Raw genomic sequence first — 10,450 nt, 5'->3', positions numbered from 1 at the left:
AGGATGGAGTATTAGGGCTATACATCTTTTAAATCATAAAAAGTAATAAACATTTCCCATCAACCTTACAAACAATATTAAACCGATTTTCATGTATTTCCCCCATGTGTATTTTAACAAAGTTGCTAAATTGCCTTTATCATTCTGTAAAATTTCAATTACAGTACTGTATGTATAATTTTGTTAGTAATAAATGGACTGAATATTCTGAAATTGCTATTAATTTTACAATTTCAGATTCAAAGGTGGTCTGGACACCCAATTGGTCAGACAGGTGAAGAGAGCATTTAGGATAGTTCGAAGAGATGAAGATGGTCGCAATTGTGTTCGAAGAGGCAAACGCCCCCCTTTGCTCCTGACATTATGTTCAACCATTGCCCTCTGCACACCTAACACAAGGTAGGTGAAAACTCCTCCTTCATGTCATTGGTACATTAGCCAGAAACTCAGGGCTCATGTAGGAATATCCCTAAAAAAAAAAAAGTGGCCCCAACAATGCATCCTCCAAGTCTGGAGGATGAGCAGGAGCATTGTCGAGAAGCAGGACCTTGAGTGTCAAACTTTTCTCTTGCAGATATTTTTTGATGGCAGGGCAAACCACTCCACATCACAGTTTTTCTGCACGTTATATATTTTTTAAAACTCTTGGATTTTCGGAATGATACACGAGCAAGGGTTTAATTTTCAAATCGCCACACAGCACAAGAGTTAGCCTATCCTGACACAAGTTAGCCCAAGTTAGCTTGTGTCCGGGCAAGTGACGTCTCCTCTTGGGTAATGTATGTCCTCTTCGGCAATTTTTTCCAGAATAGCTATGTCTCCTCATAATTAAACACTTGTTGTGGAATGTATCCATCAATACAGCACAGTGTATCTACAAAATTTTAATTTTTTACTTATATATAGTGTCACCTCGGCTTACGAATGAATATTTATGAACTTTTCGGGTTACGAGCCTAATTTCTTTGAAAAATTTGAATCGGGTTACAAACTTTGCCTCAGGAAATGAGTTGTTGATATGCGTATGGGCTGACCTAGCGCGTGGTGGCATGGTGATCGCACCTCAGTTTACCAGTGTCTCCTGCCTAGTAACTATCGCGCCTGAATTCTTTATAAAGCATTACATTTGTTTGGGATTTTGGCTATTTGAACATTAAATTTGTTATTATATATCTTGCCATGAGTCCCAAGAAAGCCAATGGTAAGGTTCCAAGCCAAGAAAACACATGTGAGAATGACCATAGAGGAAAAACAAGAGAGCATTCATAAACGTCAAAAACGGTGCACAGGTTGTTGAACTAGCTAGGCAGTACAACAAATCTATGTCAACAATATGCACTATACTTGCTAAGGAAAAAGGACATTATGAGCGTTAAAGTGGCAAAAGGCATATCAACAATCCCGAAACAAAGAACACAAACACTTGAGGATGTTGAAAAGTTTTTATTAATTTGGATACACAACAAAGAGTTAGCAGGTGATAGCATTTCAGAGGCCATCATTTGTGAGAAACCAAGGCATTTGCATGAAGACCTTTTAAAGAAAACCCCTGGAACGAGGGGAAAAAGATGAATCAAGTTTGAAAATGTGAAAAGTTTTGTGTGACAATAGAGCCTCGTGGAAAACTTTTGCTTGGTCATTACCTGGTGGAATGCACCCAGGATGGAGTATCAGGCTATACATCTTTTAAATCATAAAAGTAATAAACATTTCCCATCAACCTTACAAACCATATTAACCTATTTCATGTATTTCCCCATGTGCATTTTAACAAAGTTACTAAATTGCCTTTATCATTCTGTAAAATTTCAATTACAGTATACTGTATATAATTGTTGTTAGTATAAATGGACTGAATATTCTGAAATCACTATTAATTTTACAATTTCAGATTCAAAGGTGGTCTGGACACCCAATTTGGTCAGACAGGTGAAGAGAGCATTTAGGATAGTTCGAAGAGATGAAGATGGTCACAATTGTGTTTGAAGAGGCAAACGCCCCCCTTTGCTCCTGACATTATGTTCAGCCTATTGACCCCTGCACACCTAACACAAGGTAGGTTGAAAACTCCTCCTTCATGTCATTGGTTCATTAGCCAGAAACTTAGGGCCCATGCAGGAATATCCCTCAAAAAAAAAAAAAGTGGCCCCAACAATGCATCCTCCAAGTCTGGAGGATGAGCAGGAGCATTGTCGAGAAGCAGGACCCTTTAGTGTCAAACTTTTCTCTTGCAGATATTTTTTGATGGCAGGGCAAACCACTCTTCATCACAGTTTTTCTGCACGTTATATATTTTTTTAAAACTCTTGGATTTTCGGAATGATACACAAGCAAGGGTTTAATTTTCTAATCGCCACACAGCACAAGAGTTAGCCTATCCTGACACAAGTTAGCCCAAGTTAGCTTGTGTCCGGGCAGTGACGTCTCCTCTTGGGTAATGTATGTCCTCTTCTGCAATTTTTTCCAGAATAGCCATGTCTCCTCACAATTAAACACTTGTTGTGGAATATATCCATCAATACAGTATCTACAAAATCTTTAAAATCACAAACAAATCTTTCAGCCCCTACTTTGTCTGAGCTGGCACCCTCACCATGCCTCACAACACTATGAATACCACGTCTTTTTTCAAAATTTCTCAAACCATCCCCTACTCACCTTAAACTCTTTCGTATCTGCAAAACTCGTTCTAGGGGTTTTCTTTATAAGATCTTGCATGAAGATTTCATTGTTGACCAAAACACACTGGAAATTGAATAGACGACGACATTTCGATCCGTCCTGGACCATTATAAAGTCGATTGTGATGAGATGAGGGAAGCAAGAGCATTAAGTAGGCAAGAGAGAGAGGTGAGGAGATGGCACGTATGTACGTATGTACATGAATAAAACATGTACATACTTATACATAACGTGTGTAAATAGTGTAATAAACACAATAACAGTATTTTGGGAGGAGGAATGTTGGCGAGTAATGTGTTGGAGGAGGGAGGGAGGACTGGCAGGGTGTGGCAGCTCACTCATGTTTTTTGGGCTCACCATACCAACATAGTGGATCGTTATGGTGAATACATACGTAGATGGGTATATACAATGTGTGTGTGTATATAGTGTAATAACGGCAAAAACACTGTTTGATTGTAGAATATGTCGCATATATGAGGCCCATAATTTTGAGCATAGCGATGTTCTATACTTTGAATTATATAAATTCCACAAATTACACACTTTTAAATAATATTACAGCAAAAAAAAAGAAGAAATGAATGAGAAACTTCAAAATAATTGCGCAACATTTTATTCGCAGCAACTGCCGTCGCACGGGGTGGCGGGGCCGACAGACCCCCATCGCTCCAACGCTCAGCGCCCATAATTTGCTCAACTTCCCAGCTCCATCGCAGCTAAAGTAAGTCACATACAATATTTTTTGTTTAGTTTCCCCGTGATCAGACTCTGCATTTTAACAATATAAGAAGAGAAAAAAATTGTTTGGAAAGAATTTATTTCTTGTGCACCAGGGTGTTATTTGGAGACAGAGCAGTTCAGTGGTTAACTACTAAATTTTTTTTTTCTCCCACACACGCACCCCCCCTAGGAAGCAGCCTGTAACAGCTAACTCCCAGATACCTATTTACTGTTAGGTAACAGGGGTCATCCCCTTTGTACAAAGAATCTGCTAAAGCTTTAGGGCTAATCTTTGACACTCATTTGTCTTTGTCGCCCCATATTTTTTACGTCCGAGTGAATGCTCTAAGGCCCTTAACTAACTATAGGTCATGTCCCATACTTCTTGGGGAGCTAATCGACACTGCTCCTCTCTTTACATTCCTCTCTCGTTCTGTCTAAACTCGATTATGGCCCTGTTTACTCGTCTGCTTCTCCTTCTACCCTTCACCATCTGGACCACACTGCATCATACTGGGTTACGGCTCAGCTCTGGTACCTTTCCTTCGACACCTACCCTAAGCCTGTATGTTGAAACTGGCGTCCTGTTTCTACAGGATCGCCATGATCGCTACTGTCTTCTCCACCTTGCACGGTCCTTACAGCATCCTCACTCTTGCTTATGTCATGCCTTGACCTTTACCCATCCTGTGGTTCCTGTTCCCCTTCACCACCTATCTCTTTCTGTACGGTTGTCTCTCTTACAAAATGCTCTTTCAGTTTGTGTTACCAATATTTCCCCTCGTGTCATTCCGTCTTTGCCCCTATGGAGGGGTCCCCGTTCCTAAATTCTGTAAGCCTTGACCCACATGACTAAAACTTTTACCCCTCCTACAGTTCTAAATCACCTTTTCCTTGAACACTTTTCTTCACACTTCCACTCTATTTCCGTCTTCACCAATGGGTCTTAAGTCTGCAGACGGTGTAGGCTACTCTGTTGTTTTTCCTGACTGCACCTTTGTGTCTCCTGCCTCTGGAGACTAGCATCTTCATGGCAGAACTTTATGCTATTCTCTATGCTCTTCATCAACTCTTTTCTCGCTGTCAATCCTCCTCTGTGTTTGTAGTTGACACTTGCAGTGCCCTCATGGCTCTAGAATCCTTTAATCCAGTCCATCCTTTGGTAGTTGAAATTCAACATTGGCTATTTCTTATCTCCAGTAGATTTAAGACAGTGGAATTTCGCTGGATTCCCACCCATATTGGTGTGTTCTTAATGAGCGTGCGGACACTGCCGCTAAGGAAGCTATCCGCACCTGTCCCATCCCCCGTAAAGGTATTCCTTATTATGACTTTTACCCAGTTATTCATTCCCCATTCTTGCCCGTTGTCAGGGTTGTTGGTCTTCTGTTACTGGTAACAAATTGCGTGCTCTTAAGAGTAGTGTGTTGTGTTTTTCATTAGAATTAACTAAAATGTTCTTGATTTTCCGTTATATTACGGAGGGAAGATATACACGTAAAAACCGCTCTAATCCGGGTGAAACGTCGATATATATGCAATAAAACCGAACTTCTCCCCTTTTCAATATTTTACTCAGTATTTTAACGAGAAACAAATAGATGATTGAAAATGAAGTATTTAAGGTTATCATCTAATCTATTATGTGTTTGCATCATTTTTATCGTATATATAATGAATTAATACCCATAAACTGAAATTCACAAAAAACGTGGAAAAACGGCAAAATATTGCCTAATTCGATGATATTTTGTTTAAATCACATAAAGGAGAAGGTGATGATAAACGTCAAAATATTGCTAAATTCGATGATTTTTCGTACGAAACAAAAAGCAAGAATGTTTAAAATGCAATATTACGCGAAATTCTGAGATTTCAAGGCCAAATCACATATCGTAATACTACGTGAAAAAAGTATCGAAATATTGGTAAAAATGAATATATTTACGTAATATCAAACTACACGAATAACGTGAAAAAGTCACTATTTTACCATATATGAGGATTTTAACTTCAAATCATTGAGCGAGGTTTCGTATTATTTAGATCCAAGAAAAGACATATGACAATGTTTGTTTCCAATACAAATGATAAAAATCAATGTGTTTTCATTAGAATTAACTAAAATGTTTCCTGATTTTTAGTTTATATTACCGATGGAAGATGTACACGAAAACCGCTCTATTCCGGCTGAAACGTCGATATATGCAATAAAATCAGAACTTCTCCCACTTTTAATATCTTACTCAGTATTTTAACGAGAAAGAAATAGTTGTTTGAAAATGAAGTATTTAAGGGTATTATCTAATCAATTATGTGTTTGCATCATTTTTATCGTATATAAAATTAATTAATACCCATAGACTGAAAATTCACAAAAACGTTGATAAACGGCAAAATATTGCCTAATTCGATGATATTTTGTTTAAATCACAAAGGAAAAGGGGATGATAAACGTCAAAATATTGCTAAATTCGATGATTTTTCGTACGAAACAAAATGCAAGAAAACTTGCTTAAAATGCAATATTATCCGAAATTCTGAGATTGAAGGCCAAATCACATATCGTAATACTACATGAAATAGTATCGAAATATTGGTAAAATGAATATATTTGAGTAATATCAAACTACATGATTAACGTGAAAAAGTCACTATTTTACCATGTTTGAGGATTTTAACTTCAAATCATTAAGCGAGGTTTCGTATTATTTAGATCCAAGAAAAGACATATGACAATGTTGTTTTCCAATACAAATGATAAAAAAACAATGTGTTTTCATTAGAATTAACTATAATGTTCTTGATTTTCCGTTTATATTACCGAGGGAAGATGTACACGTAAAACCGCTCTAATCCGGCTGAAACGTCGATATATGCAATAAAACCGAACTTCTCCCTTTTCAATATCTTACTCAGTATTTTAACGAGAAACAAATAGATGATTGAAAATGAAGTATTTAAGGTTATCATCTAATCAATTATGTGTTTGCATCATTTTTATCGTATATATGAATTAATACCCATAGACTGAAAATTCACAAAAACGTGGAAAACGGCAAAATATTGACTAATTCGATGATATTTTGTTAATCACAGAGGAAAAGGGGATGATAAACGTCAAAATATTGCTAAATTCGATGATTTTTCGTACGAAAACAAAATGCAGGAAAACTTGCTTAAAATGCAATATTATGCGAAATTCTGAGATTTCAAGGCCAAATCACATATCGTAATACTACATGAAATAGTATCGAAATATTGGTAAAAATGAGTATATTTACGTAATATCAAACTACATGATTAACGTGAAAAAGTCACTATTTTACCATGTTTGAGGATTTTAACTTCAAATCATTGAGCGAGGTTTCGTATTATTTAGATCCAAGAGAAGACATATGACAATGTTGTTTCCAATACAAATGATAAAAAAACAATGTGTTTTCATTAGAATTAACTAAAATGTTCTTGATTTTCCGTTTATATTACTGAGGGAAGATGTACACGTAAAACCGCTCTAATCCGGCTGAAACGTCGATATATGCAATAAAAACCGAACTTCTCCCCGTTTCAATATCTACTCAGTATTTAACGAGAAACAAATAGATGATTGAAAATGAATTATTTAAGGTTATCATTTAAGGTTAAATTATGTGTTTGCATAATTTTTATCGTATATATATATGGATTAATACCAATAGACTGAAAATTCACAAAAACGTGGAAAACGTCAAAATATTGCCTAGTTCGATGATATTTTGTTTAAATCACATAAAGGAAAATGGATGATAAACGTCAAAATATTGCTAAATTCGATGATTTTTCGTACGAAATAAAATGCAAGAAACTTGCTTAAAATGCAATATTATGCGAAATTCTGAGATTTGAAGGCCAAATCACATATCGTAATACTCATGAAATAGTATCGAAATATTGGTAAAAATGAATATATTTACATAATATCAAACTACATGATTAACGTGAAAAATCACTATTTTACCATATTTGAGGATTTTAACTTCAAATCATTGAGCGAGGTTTCGTTTTAATTTAGATCCAAGAAAAAGACATATGACAATGTTGTTTCCAATACAAATGATAAAAAAACAATGTGTTTTCATTAGAATTAACTAAAATGTTCTTGATTTTTCGTTTATATTACGGAGGGAAGATGTACACGTAAAACCGCTCTAATCCGGCTGAAACGTCGATATATGCAATAAAAACCGAACTTCTCCCCCTTTCAATATCTTACTCAGTATTTTAACGAGAAACAAATAGATGATTGAAAATGAAGTATTTAAGGTTATCATCTAATCAATTATGTGTTTGCATCATTTTTATCGTATATATATGAATTAAAACCAATAGACTGAAAATTCACAAAAACGTGGAAAACGGCAAAATATTGCCTAGTTCAATGATATTTGTTTAAATCACATAAAGGAAAAGAGGATGATAAACGTCAAAATATTGCTAAATATGATGATTTTTCGTACGAAACAAAATGCAAGAAAACTTGGTTAAAATGCAATATTATGCGAAATTCTGAGATTTGAAGGAAAAATCACATATCGTAATAATACATGAAATAGTATCGAAATATTGGTAAAAATGAGTATATTTACGTAATATCAAACTACATGATTAACGTGAAAAAGTCACTATTTTACCATGTTTGAGGATTTTAACTTCAAATCATTGAGCGAGGGTTCGTATTATTTAGATCCAAGAAAAGACATGACAATGTTGTTTCCAATAACAAATGATAAAAAAAACAATGTGTTTTCATTAGAATTAACTAAAATGTTCTTGATTTTCCGTTTATATTACGGAGGGAAGATATACACGTAAAAACCGCTCTAATCCGGGTGAACGTCCGATATATGCAATAAAAACCGAACTTCTCCCCTTTTCAATATTTTACTCAGTATTTTAACGAGAAACAAATAGATGATTGAAAATGAAGTATTTAAGGTTATCATCTAATCTATTATGTGTTTGCATCATTTTTATCGTATATAATGAATTAATACCCATAACTGAAAATTCACAAAAACGTGGAAAAACGGCAAAATATTGCCTAATTCGATGATATTTTGTTTAAATCACATAAAGGAGAAGGTGATGATAAACGTCAAAATATTGCTAAATTCGATGATTTTTCGTACGAAACAAAAGCAAGAATGTTTAAAATGCAATATTACGCGAAATTCTGAGATTTCAAGGCCAAATCACATATCGTAATACTACGTGAAAAAGTATCGAAATATTGGTAAAAATGAATATATTTACGTAATATCAAACTACACGAATAACGTGAAAAAGTCACTATTTTACCATATATGAGGATTTTAACTTCAAATCATTGAGCGAGGTTTCGTATTATTTAGATCCAAGAAAGACATATGACAATGTTGTTTCCAATACAAATGATAAAAATCAATGTGTTTTCATTAGAATTAACTAAAATGTTCCTGATTTTTAGTTTTATATTACCGATGGAAGATGTACACGAAAACCGCTCTATTCCGGCTGAAACGTCGATATATGCAATAAAATCAGAACTTCTCCCACTTTTAATATCTTACTCAGTATTTTAACGAGAAAGAAATAGTTGTTTGAAAATGAAGTATTTAAGGTATTATCTAATCAATTATGTGTTTGCATCATTTTTATCGTATATAAAATTAATTAATACCCATAGACTGAAAATTCACAAAAACGTTGAAAACGGCAAAATATTGCCTAATTCGATGATATTTTGTTTAAATCACAAAGGAAAAGGGGATGATAAACGTCAAAATATTGCTAAATTCGATGATTTTTTCGTACGAAACAAAATGCAAGAAAACTTGCTTAAAATGCAATATTATCCGAAATTCTGAGATTTGAAGGCCAAATCACATATCGTAATACTACATGAAATAGTATCGAAATATTGGTAAAAATGAGTATATTTACGTAATATCAAACTACATGATTAACGTGAAAAAGTCACTATTTTACCATGTTTGAGGATTTTAACTTCCAATCATTGAGCGAGGTTTCGTATTATTTAGATCCAAGAAAAGACATATGGCAATGTTGTTTAAAATACAAATGATAAAAAAACAATGTGTTTTCATTAGAATTTAACTAAAATGTTCTTGATTTTTCGTTTATATTACGGAGGGAAGATGTACCCGTAAAACCGCTCTAATCCGGCTGAAACGTCGATATATGCAATAAAAACCGAACTTCTCCCCCTTTCAATATCTTACTCAGTATTTTAACGATAAACAAATAGATGATTGAAAATGAAGTATTTAAGGTTATCATCTAATCAATTATGTGTTTGCATCATTCTTATCGTATATATATGAATTAATACCCATAGACTGTAAATTCACAAAAAACGTGGAAAACGGCAAAATATTGCCTAATTCGATGATATTTTGTTTAAATCACATAAAGGAAAAGGGGATGATAAACGTCAAATATTCTAAATTCGATGATTTTTTCGTACGAAACAAAATGCAAGAAACTTGCTTAAAATGCAATATTATGCGAAATTCTGAGATTTGAAGGCCAAATCACATATCGTAATACTACATGAAATAGTATCGAAATATGGTAAAAATGAATATATTACGTAATATCAAACTACATGATTAACGTGAAAAAGTCACTATTTTACCAAATTTGAGGATTTTAACTTCAAATCATTAAGCGAGGTTTCGTATTATTTAGATCCAAGAAAAGACATATGACAATGTTGTTTCCAATACAAATGATAAAAAAACAATGTGTTTTCATTAGAATTAACTAAAATGTTCTTGATTTTTTCGTTTATATTACGGAGGGAAGATATACACGTAAAACCGCTCTAATCCGGGTGAAAACGTCGATATATGCAATAAAAACCGAACTTCTCCCCTTTTCAATATTTTACTCAATATTTTAACGAGAAACAAATAGATGATTGAAAATGAAGTATTAAGGTTATCATCTAATCTATTATGTGTTTGCATCATTTTTATCGTATATATAATGAATTAATACC

The 10,450-nt window shown here is 34.1% G+C and overlaps 1 long non-coding RNA gene across 1 annotated transcript; it reads left to right on the top strand.

The window, feature by feature from the left end:
- Positions 1-228: 228 nt before the first annotated feature.
- Positions 229-3,559, top strand: LOC138362569 (uncharacterized). The gene is made up of 3 exons (XR_011227779.1): positions 229-399; positions 1,892-2,055; positions 3,308-3,559. It is a non-coding gene; the product is annotated as an uncharacterized lncRNA (long non-coding RNA).
- The last annotated feature ends 6,891 nt before the right edge of the window (positions 3,560-10,450 follow it).

Source organism: Procambarus clarkii, unplaced genomic scaffold (genome assembly GCF_040958095.1).
Source record: "Procambarus clarkii isolate CNS0578487 unplaced genomic scaffold, FALCON_Pclarkii_2.0 HiC_scaffold_2035, whole genome shotgun sequence".
Classification (NCBI taxonomy): Eukaryota; Metazoa; Arthropoda; class Malacostraca; order Decapoda; family Cambaridae; genus Procambarus; species Procambarus clarkii.
The sequence above is the reverse complement of the archived record's forward strand: the minus strand, read 5'-3'. Positions and strand labels throughout refer to the sequence as shown.